This window comes from Kogia breviceps, chromosome 1 (assembly GCF_026419965.1).
Source record: "Kogia breviceps isolate mKogBre1 chromosome 1, mKogBre1 haplotype 1, whole genome shotgun sequence".
In the NCBI taxonomy this organism is placed as follows: Eukaryota; Metazoa; Chordata; class Mammalia; order Artiodactyla; family Physeteridae; genus Kogia; species Kogia breviceps.
In genome coordinates this window covers 153,658,767-153,671,059 of record NC_081310.1, presented here as the reverse complement: position 1 = coordinate 153,671,059, position 12,293 = coordinate 153,658,767, and the positions used below count along the sequence as shown (strand labels likewise).

The following is a 12,293-nucleotide window of genomic DNA, read 5'->3' as shown; positions in this document are numbered from 1 at the left end:
TGAAGTAGGACTTGAGGTGGTAAGAAATAATTTGACTCAAGTTTTTTTTTTTGGTCTGAGTTCAAATGATGCTTCCATTTACTAGGTAGGGAAGCCCAGGGAAGGAGCAGGTTTGGGAGAACACTGAAAAGTTCTGTTTAGGACACCCTAGATCTCCCAGTGGGGACACGGTGTAGGCAGTCTGGAGCTTAGGGTAGTGGTCAGGGCTGCAGACATATATTTGGGAGTCATACATATATGAATGGCATTTAAAGCCATGTGGCTAGCTAAGCTCGCCCAGGGAGAGAGTAGTCGGAGAAGAGGGCTCAGAACAGAGCCGGGGAGTCCTCCAGCATTTAAAGGTCTGGAAGAGGAGGAGCCAGCAGCCAAGAGTGAAGACTGCAAATGAACAGCCATGAGATAGAAGGTAGAAGAAAACTGGGAGTTTACGTCTTCTCAGGGAATAAGAGAGAAAGAATGGGTTCTTGGGGTTGGTGTTATATACACAAAATGCCTCCATGCTGCTGGTAAATAAATTATCTCCAAAATGTTTTAACATTTCCTGGAAAATCACAAGAGGAGGGTAAGAAAGGGGTACTGACCTCTGAGGCAGAGAGCTGGATAAAGTCCTGACACTGCCTCTTAGCATTTCTCTCAACTTGAACACATCAAAACTGTAGGCAGCTTGGCCGTCTCTTCTGGAAAACCAGGATGACAGAAGCCAACTGCAAAACCTACAGGCGGGACTCCCCTGGTAGCGCAGTGGTTAAGAATCCACCTGCCCATGCAGGGGACACGGGTTCGAGCCCTGGTCCGGGAAGATCCCACATGCTGCGGAGCAACTAAGCCCGTGCACCACAACTACTGAGCCTGCGCTCTAGAGCCCTCGAGCCACAACTACTGAGCCCGCGTGCCACAACTATTGAAGCCTGCACGCCTAGAGCCGGTGCTCCGCAACAAGAGAAGCCACCGCCGTGAGAAGCCCGTGCACCGCAACAAAGAGTAGCCCCCACCGCCGCAAATAGAGAAAGCCTGCGCACAGCAGCAAAGAGCCAATGCAGCAAAAATAAATAAATAAATAAATTAAATAAAATACATTTATTTTTTAAAAACCCTACAGGCTTAGCAGAGCACCCCCCTCTGTGCTACCCTCTTCCTGTGACTCTTCCGCCAACAGTGCATTGGACTGAAACGTGCTGCTTCCAGATCTGACTCCAGCTTCCAGGCAGTGAGCTCCCGGAGGCCAATGACACCATTTTATATATGCTGGCTCCCAAGCGAGGCCTGGTGCATGGAATAGGGGAGGATCTGGCTCTTTGGATGAAATTTCTACCATCTTTACTAACAGTGTAACACTGGACACTTTACTTATCCTCTCTGCTCCTCAACTTCCTGATAGTAAAATGGGAATTGACACCTACGTCAGAAGGAGATAATGTATGTAAAGTGCATAGCATAGTGCTTGGCATTGGCTAGGAGGGAATACATTATCAGCACAACTTCACAGATATTGCATTTTTTTTTTTTTTTTTTTTTTTTTTTTTTTTTTTTTTTACAAATTGAAGGTTTGTGGCAACCCTGCATCAAGCGAGTCTATCAGCACCATTTTTCCAAGAGCATTTGTTCACTTTGTGTCTCTGTGTCACGTTTTGCTAATTATTACAACATTTCAAGCTTTTTCATAATTATTATACTTGTATGGTGAGCTGTCGTCAGTGAACTTTGATGTTATTATTGTAATTGATTTGGGGCATCACAAACTGCGACCATATAAGACAGCAAACTTAATTGATAAATGTTGTGTGCATTCTGACTGCTCCACCAACTGGCCATCTCCCCATCTTTCTCCCTCTCCTTAGGCCTCTCTATTTCTGGAAACACAACAGTATTGAAATCAGGCGAGTTAATTACCCTAAAAGTGTTTTCTTGAGATGAAATCTACTCCTGGTGAAGATGCTATGAAGATTGCTGAAATGACAACATAGGATTTAAAATATTACATAAACTTAGTAGATGAAGCAGTGGCAGGGTCTGAGAGGATTGACTCCAATTTTGAAAGAATTTCTACTGTGGGTAAAATGCTATAAAGAGCATTGCATGCTACAGAGAAATTGTTCATGAAAGGAAGGGTCAACTGATGCAGCAAACTTCGCAGATAATGGTTAACATTATGGTTAAATGGTTAAAATTAAGGTATGTACTTTTGCTTTTCTAGACATAATCCTATCACATACTTAATAGACTATGGTATAGCATAAACAATTTTTATATGCACTGGGAAATGAAAATATTTGTGCAACTCATTTTACTGTAATATTCACTTTATCTGGTGGTCTGGAACTGAACCTGCAATATCTCTAAGGTCTGGCTGTATTTGTATTGCCACACCTTTGTGATCCACTATCTGCCCTTCTCCATCCTGCTGTGAGCCCCAGAGGATAATATGATTAAAACCACAGGGTCAGGTAGATCTGAATTTAGATCTATGCTCTTCTGTTTACCGGCTGACTTCAACACCACACGTATGACTTTTAGCACCCTGAGCCTTAGTTTCCTCTTCTGGAAAGAGGGGAGAGTAACACCAAGCCCAATGGGCTGTTGGTAGGATAACTGTGAAAATGTGATTAAGTCCTTAGCACTGGTATCCTCATCGTTGTCATTATCTCTGTGATGTGTAAGAAAGCCCTTGTAGACTGTAAACGATTATACAAACGCAAGAGATGTTTTAATTGTTATTCACAGGAAGGTCCATTGCTGTCAGCTATAAGGCTGCCCTTCACTGAAAGGCTGCATTTCTCCTTTCTGTCTTTTACAGGGATCTGTGATCACTGACTCCTCTAAGATTTGGCCCTGGCTCACCCCCTAAGTACCCCCTAATTGTACTTTGTCTAGTCTTTTATGCTCCAAACACTCTATCCTTGGAAGTAATTCAGATTTACAAAACAGATGAATTACGGTTAATTAGTTATAGCACTAGAGGATTCCTCGGGATTGTTTTAAATCATGCACTCCCAAAGCACAGTTCAACCACATGCAATTTACAAACATTTGATTAACACTCAGGGGCTCTGGGACGTCACTATTGCCCAAATTGAGGTCCAGATTTAGTTTGGGCTACTCAGCGCACGTATGTTAAATGTTGCTTTGCTAGTCTGCAGAGTTGGCTTTGCCTCTTCCAGCATTTAATATTAAATTCCCCAATGAAGGGGACACCTGACTTTAATTTTTATTACTTTCAGGGAGGAAATACCCTAAAGGGGTGTCATAGGTGAGACTCAGAGGCGGGTAGACTGCCAAGCTGATTTTTGACAAGCAAAGTAGTTCATACCTACTGTACTGTCTTAATTGCCTCTCTGTTATGGAAAGTGTGGACTTCCTGGACCAACAGCAAATTGCAGACCGAAAGAGGGGGCCTGAGGGGAATATCACTCACAGAAGCAAGGGATTGTAAAACTAAAGACCAAGACAATAGTTTTAGAATTGTTTTTTCTTAATTTGTTCCTCTGTTACTCTCCTGATCGATTACGGTAAAATCCTTCAAAGGCATGAGCCAGCGGGCTTGCTTCAGTTACGCCAATGAAGGGGAAGCAGGGGGAATGGCCTGCTCCTCAGCAGGGTTGGGAGAGGAAGAGCCAGGGCCCCTGGTTACCCAGTCAAGGACTCAGGCTTGGTCACATTCTCTCCCATCCATCCAGTGTAAACAATGGTAACAGTCTCCTTCTGAGACAGGAGGGAAAGGGGCAGGACACAAGTACTAGAAAAGTGAAGAAGGGGCGCAGTTGTTAGGATGAGATAAAAATAGGCTGGAACTGGCTGAAACCAAGGTGGCATCACAAATAGTCTGGTCATTGACCTTTAGCTCCTTACACCTTTATTATAATACTAAAAATCACTCCCCCTTATTCCCTCCATCTGAACATCTCTTTAGATCAATATGTATAGATGGAATCGACACATCCTTTTAACAGCTGAATAATATTCCACAATATAAACTATAACAATGTATTTAACCATTACTATACTGAAGAACATTGAGGTTATGTCCTTTCTTTTACCGTTATAAATAATACTGTAAGAAGCATCCTTATACAGTTGCACTCACAAGCTACAACTTTTATCTCTACTGAAGACATCTAATTATTCCAATAGGTCCATAGGTGCATGGGTATAATTAGGCTGACTTAGAACGAATCGTGGGTCAGTTGGTATGCACATTTAAAATTTTATAGGTGTCATGCAGAGTGAAGTAAGTCAGAAAGAGAAAAACAGATATTGTATATTAACGCATGTATATGGAATCTGAAAAAAATGGTACAGACTCTCTTATTTACAAAGCAGAAATAGAGACACAGATGCAGAGAACAAACATATGGATACCAAGGAGGAAAAGGGGGGGTGGGATGAATTGGGAGATGGGGATTGACATATATACACTAGTGATACTGTGTATAAAATAGATAACTAATGAGAAGCTATTGTATAGCACAGGGAACTCTACTCAGTGCTCTGTGGTGACCTAAATGGGAAGGAAATCCAAAAAAGAGGGGATATATGTATATGTATTGCTGATTCACTTTGCTGTACAGTAGAAACTAACACAATATTGTAAAGCAGCTACACTCCAATAAAAATTTAAATAAATAAGTAAATAAAATGTTATAGGTGCTGCACTGCCAGATATTATAAAGGAGTATAATTTATAGCTAGACTCCGTTTCCACTCACTAGTTGTTGATTTGGGAGAAATTATTCAGATTTCTGAACTTCAATGTCCTCATCCACAAAATGGAAATAATATATTTTTTGAAGCATAAAGGTAATAAATATACGCCACCTGGGACAATCTAGACACTTAATAAATTCAACTCTTTTATTATTTTGCTTGCTACTAAAAGGCAAATCCTAAATTTACAATTAGCAGAAAAACAAAACCAAAGGCATATGGCTGGAAGACTCATGCTAATCTTAGCTCTCCCATTACTTGGTGTCAGCCTGGGCAAATCGTTTGAATCTTCAGGGCCTTCAAATCCACAATTAGTGAAAGTGGGGGTCAGAATAAGCTGCCTCTAGGTTCTTCTGTAGTTCCACGACTTCTGTAATTGGTTATTTTATTTCCAGGGATTACTAGGAAGAAGCTATCAGTCTTTTAAAAGATCTACACAGATTATTTGCACTGAGACAGACGCAAGATTATAAAATAAAACAAACAAACATCCCAGGTCAGTGCCTTCAATACATGGTGGAGAAACACAATCGGCCCCTAAAGAAAGCATACTCTTCTCTCTGATCTGAGCTGTTGGCAGATCAAAGCTTTGGTACCCATAGGTTATCAAACTTTCTTTACAAAGAGGGGCATTAAACCATCTCTGGGGAGACTTGGAATTAGGAAATAGGCTGGTCTCTAAGGTACTTTTAAAAAAAGCCAGTCACAATTCCTCAGTCCTCCAGGCAGGCTCCATCTGTCCCCACCAAGCTCCCAAAGCTTCCATTGACCATGACCCGTCAGTCTGTTCTGTAGTCTAATTACATGTGTGTCTAAACTCAACATTCAGCCCTTACATTTAACTGACTGTTGTTGTCCCGAAATGTCTGGCCCAGGGCCTTTCTTTGGCCTGAAAGAGGACCAAGAAACTATCGCTGAGTGGAATGAAACTGTGCAATTATTTTCCTTATATAGTTACACTGATTAAATACTATAATTGAAGATACTCAGAATACATCTTTTGGAAATGTAGCTAAATTGAAAGTATGACTCATAAACCATTAATGTGGGAGAAATTTTAGAGAGTCTCTCTCCCAATTCCTTCATTTATTAATTTACTCACTCACTCAACTAAGGTTACTGTGTTCTAGAAAAGGAAACTTCTAGAAAAGGTCCAAGTTAAGCGATGATTTCAAGGGTGCACAGTTAGCTGGTAGAAGAGCTGAGACCAAGACTTGGGCTTTCTGATTCCTGATTTAGTGCTCACTTTGTTTGCCACATTGCAGCAATAATCAGCAATTTAGTGACTATAATTCCATGCACCATAGCTTTCCATGATATTTTCAATATATACACATCATTGAGTTTCTTGAAATTTTAGTTCTCTGGGACTTTTATGAAAAATAATCATAACCCATAAATTTCCCTTGTGATTGTTTTCTCTTAAATCATCATGTTAAATAGCAGAACATTTGTTTTGGTTTAGGCCTAGAAACTAGAGAATCCATTAATAATGTCTGGAGAAGCTACCATGTTTCTGATAGAAAAGGTAGTTCATTTAACAAAAAGTCAAAAGCCATAGCCACTGCTGTTTGGATGGTGTCTAAACAATGAGTTATGGAGTTTCTTCAAACCAAAGCAAGGGCTGTGAATTGTATGTTCTTCCTGCCCCCCCCCCCATAATGTCTGAAATCTGACGCCATGTCCAAGGTGGAAAGTTGATATAATAGGAACTTGCAGAGTTTTGGAGTAACAACTGTAACAGATTCTTTTTTGGTGTGTGCTGAATATAATTTACAGGTAGGAGTTTTTCAAAGCTGAGAAGGACACAACTTCTACATACTCACTATAATAACTGGAAGTGTTTAAACAAATGCAGGGAAGGCTTGTCCTACAACAAAGAAGAAAGCATAGGCTTTGGAGCCAGGTTCAAATTCTGACCCTGTCACTTCACATCTTTGTGAATTAGAAACTCATCTGTCCTCACTGAGTCTCAATTACCTCTTGGGTAAAATAGGGATAATGATATATTCCTCATAGGGTTGTTGGAAGACAACACAGAAAAAATGTGACTAGGCTCAGTACAATGGCTGGCACATAGCAGGTGGAGCCAGAGTCACAAAAATCATGGATAAAATGAATCCAGTAAGTAATGACAGCAGAGTTGAGAACAACTACCAAGAAGGGTCCATACTTGCACCAACGGTTCATCAAGATGAGGAATGTGGTCTGCGTGAGGTCCTACATGGGCAATGCCACATCGAAGGAGAAGAAAGAATAGCCTCTTGTTAACGCAGAGAAATAGTTTCCCATGAAGTAACACATGAGATGCTTCTCGTTAAGAGAGGAACAGGAGCTCTTCGCAGCACAGATTGAGATTGGTCAAGTAAGATTTTCTAGAATAGGTGAGTCATGAACTAGAGCTTGAAAGTTAAGTGAGGTTCCCACAGACAGAAAGGAAGAGGGTAGTAGTCCAGAAAGACTACCTGCACAGCAAAGTCTCAAAGGCTGGAATGTGACTGCTATATGCTGCACCTGGAGCAGAGGTAAGTATTGAAAAAGAGGAAAGGATGGAAGAAGAAACTGCAGAGTGTATTTATTCTAATTTGTGGAAGGCCTTGGTTGTCAAACTAAGGGATTTGTGTTTTCTCCAATTAACAAAGAAAAGTCACATGCATGATCTCATGAAAAGTGGTCTCTTAGGAAGAATCATCTCAAGTTGGAGCAGGAACACTGAAGAGGCTGAAGGCAGTAGGAGGTTATGGATTAATGCAGGACGTTCTGGGGCTGGGCTCAGAGGGCTGGTGATTTTATGTTCCAGCATCACTACTTGATAGCTGTGAAACCATCAGTAACGTATTCAGCATCCCTAAGCTGCAGTTTCCTTTTCTACAAAATGGGAAGAAGAAAACCAGGATTTTGTGTGAGGTTCACACCCACAAGTAAATTAATAGGTAGAGAATTAACTTTGTAAACTCTGCAGCAGGGCTGGTCAATAGAAATTTCTGTGATGATGGAAATTCTTTATGTTTATGCTGGTCATATTGGTTGTCACTAGCCACACTTGAAACGTCACAGCCACACTTGAAATGTCACCAGCCATCCTTGAAATGTGGGTAGTGGGACTCAGTCATTGAATCATTAATTTCAATGAATTCGATTTAAATTAAGTAGCCACCATGTTGGACAGCACAACTCTAGAGTCTAGGAAAGTGGTAAGAGAAACAACTTTTAAAAGAGAAAGACCCAAGTTTCAAATACGTTTTCACCCAACAGGGCAGTCACTTGAACTCTCCAGGAGGAAGAGGAGCAGCTATATTGTCAAAGTAGCTAGATGTCATGGAACTCTGGGCTCTAGCCGCCAAGGACTTCTTGCATCTTCTGCACCACACCAGGCTCTTGTGAGCCTCTGTATAGTTCTGTCTGCATAGAATGACCATCCACCTTGGTCCCTTGACTTTGCTTGGAGAAATTAGAGTTTCTTTCAGACTTAATTCAGGCATCTGCCACACATCATTCACAGAGTGGTTCCCAGCCTCTGTGTAGATTCTTAGGCTGGGTTATGTCCTCAGACTGCCCTGTGATTCCCACTACCACAGCACATGTCACATGTCACACTGCAGCCTGTCTCACCCCAGAGGCTGTTAGCACAGAGTGGGCCCCACTGAATGTTAGGGATCAAATGTTTTTTATGGCAAACTATACAGAGCATAAAATTTGCTATTTTAACTGTTTTTAAGTATCCAGTTCAGTGGCATTAAGTACAGTCACGTTACCTACAACTATCACCACCATCCATCTCCACAGCTTTTTCATCGTCCCCAAACTCAAACTCTGTACCCATTAAACAATGACTCCCTATTCCCTACTCCCCCCAGCCCCTGACAACCACCATTTTACTTTCTGTCTCTATGGATTTGACTATTCTAGGTACTTTATATATGCAGAAACATATAGTATTTGTCCCTTTGGGACTATCCCACCTCACCTAGCATAATGTCCTAAAGGTTCATCCGTATTGTAGCACATGTCAGAATTTCCTTCCTTTTTAAGGCTGGATGATAGTCCATTGTATGTATCTACCACATATTGTTTCTACATTCATCCGTTAATGGACACTTGGGTTGCTTCCACCTTTCGGTGAAATTATGATTGTGAATAATGCAGCTATGAACATAGGTGTATGGGATCAAATTTTGTATCATATTTTTCTGTGTCTCCAACTCAAACTGGCTGACCTACAAAGGGTATAAAATGATAAAAGATGTTTTATTCATCACAGGATGCAAATAGAATTTCTGTGCCAAGTACTATTCCTGGAAATACAGGAGATATCCAGTAAAAGTACTGAGTACAAGGAAGTAAGAAAGGGAAAGATGAAAGAAAGGAAAAAGAGAAGGAGGGAAGGGTCAAAGAAAGAAAAATAGAAGGAGGGAAAGAGGCAGGCTGATTTATTCACAGCTCAGACCTACACGTGGATTGACTTGGCTTTCCCATTGAGAATGTCCATCACACTGGAAAAGCCCATCTCAAACTTCCTTCTCTTTCTTTTTCTTCCTCTTCCTTCCTTCCTTCCTTCCTTTCCTTTCCCTTCCCTTTCTTTTTCTTTCCTTTTCTTCCTTTCTTTTCCTTCTTTATTAATTTTTAAAACTCGGTCTCAGAATCAGAAGGCTTGTGTATATTTCTGCCATTTGACTGAGATAAGTCACAACTCCTGAAGCTCAGCTTCTTCATCTTTGCATTGAGACAAACTCATCTTCCCAGATCTGTGCATGTGTGTGTGTTTGGTGCGAGGATGAAATATCAGTATACACTGTAAACTCTAAAGAACTATATGAACTATAGAGATTTCAATTCTTCTCCACAACTTTTCTCCTTCTGTGTTTTAATTATAAAAAGTCAATTAAAATCAATAATGGAAAAAGAGACTGGAGACTTAGGGAGAGTTTCATTTTAAATTCCATTTCTAAGCATAGAGGCGAGGCGTGTCAAATTGTTAAAAAAATTTTTACATTCTAATCACTTTCTGACTCGAAGTTTCAAGTGTTCTATTTGGGCTTGACACAGTCAGTGAAGATATTAAGCTTTTATAACATCAAAAAGTGCTAACACACAACTACAGTAATACTCCAGCCACGGGCAACATTTAAAGAATCCCCAGCTACATAATCACATTAACATTTAATGTGCCCAAGTTCAGCTAAAATATGTTTTCTCTCTTCTGCATCTCCTTCCTGAAGCAAAAATGTCAGTGGAACTCGAGAATTCCATTTGTGTCCTGTGTTGAGTCCCCCGCAGAAAGGGGGATCCTCCAGACCTCTTTCCCACACAGGCAGCTCCCCGAGGTAAACACAGCTTGTACATGTGGGCAAACATCTTTTATCATTTTCCACCCTTTATAGGTCAGCCAGTTTGAGTTGGAGACACAGGAGAGTTCCCAGAGAAATTCATTACTGCCACTCATTCTGGTTCTCCATCTCAATATAATTAAACTTGGCTAATTGTCTATCATGATTAAAATCGTGCCAATAACAACCTTGTTCTCACGTTTGGCTCTGTTCCAAACTTGTTAATCGCTCTTGTTTTAGAGTAGGTCATTCTGTACCTCGCCTCAGCTGTGAAATTCCTTATACATAACGTGCTTAGATAATAAGATCATCCTTGGGTGACCAGGAACCATCAACAAGGATGGCACAGGCTGCGGCTAATATACAGGAGAGATGAATCACAATTAGAGGGCTTCTCAACAGCCTGGAACACCAAGCTGATTTTAACATAGTGCTACTATCACACTAGGGAAAAAATGGAAAGTCCTGAATGTGAGTTCAAAGGATTAACTGCACAGGGATAGGATGGCAGGAGTTCCCCAAAGAGACTGGATTACATAAAGTGGGCCCAAAGTTCAATGTGAATCAGTATGGCTTTTAAAAATACAAGATATGGGGACTTCCCTGGTGGTCCAGCGGTTAAGACTCTTCTCTTCCACTGCAGGGGGTGTGGGTTCGATTCTCGGTCTGGGAATTAAGATCCCACATTCATGTGGCCAAAAAACAAAACCAAACCAAACCAAGATATGCCTGCCTTAACCGAAATTCAGCATCTCACCTAATCTAAGAGGTATCGGTGATAAGGTGTCCTATTATTTTATGTACCACTAGGAAAAAAGGGTGCTGCCAATTAAAAGTTATGATGATACTTTCATGCCATTTAGAATTTGAATTTTATACCGAGTGAGAAATTTCTTGGACGCAAGTGTATCCTCTATCATGCAGCTCTGTTTCCGTGCTTTCCGGAGTAGCAATAACGTTTCATTTCAAAGTTGAATCATAGTATAACCTTTTTGAATATCCTTTAACTGTCAATCTAACTCAGCACATGTAGTAACAGCAATGCGCATAACTCAGCGGAAGTGATGGCGGGATGAGCTCTGACCAAGTGCCTGAGCAGAGGTAGCGATGACTTCCTGCTGGCCGGCAGCGATGAGAAGATGTCAGGGATACGAGGATGCGGCCTCGTTTCCCAGATATTAAAAGGCGGAATAAATATGTATGTTAGGGTTTATGCAGCATGGGATAGGGTCTAAAGTAAGAGAGACGATAACCCTTCTCTCCTTAATGCTGGTGAGTTCTGTATCTTAGGGCAGAACCTGAGCTCTGAGCAACATTTTCTGTACAAGGCTCTTCCTGATTTCCGTGTGGCTTCCCCTCAGTTCTCACTCAATATTGCACAGGGCTCTGCTTATACCAGCTGCCGCAGTGTGATATCACTTTTATTCCCATGTTCACTTTAGAAACTCTAGGAAGGTCAAGGGAGCCTTCTTTATTTCTGTCCCATTAGCAATTGGGGTGTGATAGAACACATAGTAGGTGCTCAAGAGATAAAAGAACAAATAAAAGAAGGAATGACTATTATCCCGTGATGAACTCTGGGTCACACAATAGATTTCTCTCGCAAGAATTTGGAAAACATTTTGGTGATGAAATGATGCTCAATCAGTTTTAGTTACTGGAATACAAATGTGGTGTCATTGTTAATGAAATTTCTTTTACATCAACAATGCCCCTGGGTCTGAATTTCAAACAGCCTCTCACCTCTCTACCTCACCTCCGCACTCACGTGTGTAGACCCTGTGTTCTCAGGAGGAGCCCTCAAGACGATGCCAACCAGCTCTGGGTGCAAAACTCACTCTGCCACTTAACTGCTTGAGGGAACTTGAGGTTTTTACTCTCACTTGGTCTCAGTTAAAGAGACCTGCCTCCGAGATTGCTACGAGGATGAAATGCCACATAGACAGCACCTACGACAGTGCCTACTATACTATAAATTCTCAGGAAGTTTTAGCTATGGGTTTAGAAAGCATGTCATAATTTACAAAGAGCTCTTGCTCTTACCATGTCTTCTGGTTGGCATGCCAATCCTGAGAGGAAGCTCTTCTATTTTTATGTTTCAAACAGTAAAATTAAGACTCGGAAAAAAACCATAGTGGCAGATTCTTATCTAACCCAGATCTTGTCAAATGATGTTCATTTTTTTTTAAAAAAAGATTTTCCATCTAGAGAGAACATTGGAGATGATCTAGTCCCAAACCCTCATTTATCACATAAGGGAGCGAG

At 41.0% G+C, this 12,293-nt stretch overlaps 1 protein-coding gene across 14 annotated transcripts in view; it reads right to left on the bottom strand.

The window, feature by feature from the left end:
- Nucleotides 1-12,293, bottom strand: part of DAB1 (DAB adaptor protein 1) — a 1,205,719-nt gene that overhangs the window by 474,386 nt on the left and 719,040 nt on the right. The gene's annotated exons all lie outside the window — the stretch shown is intronic.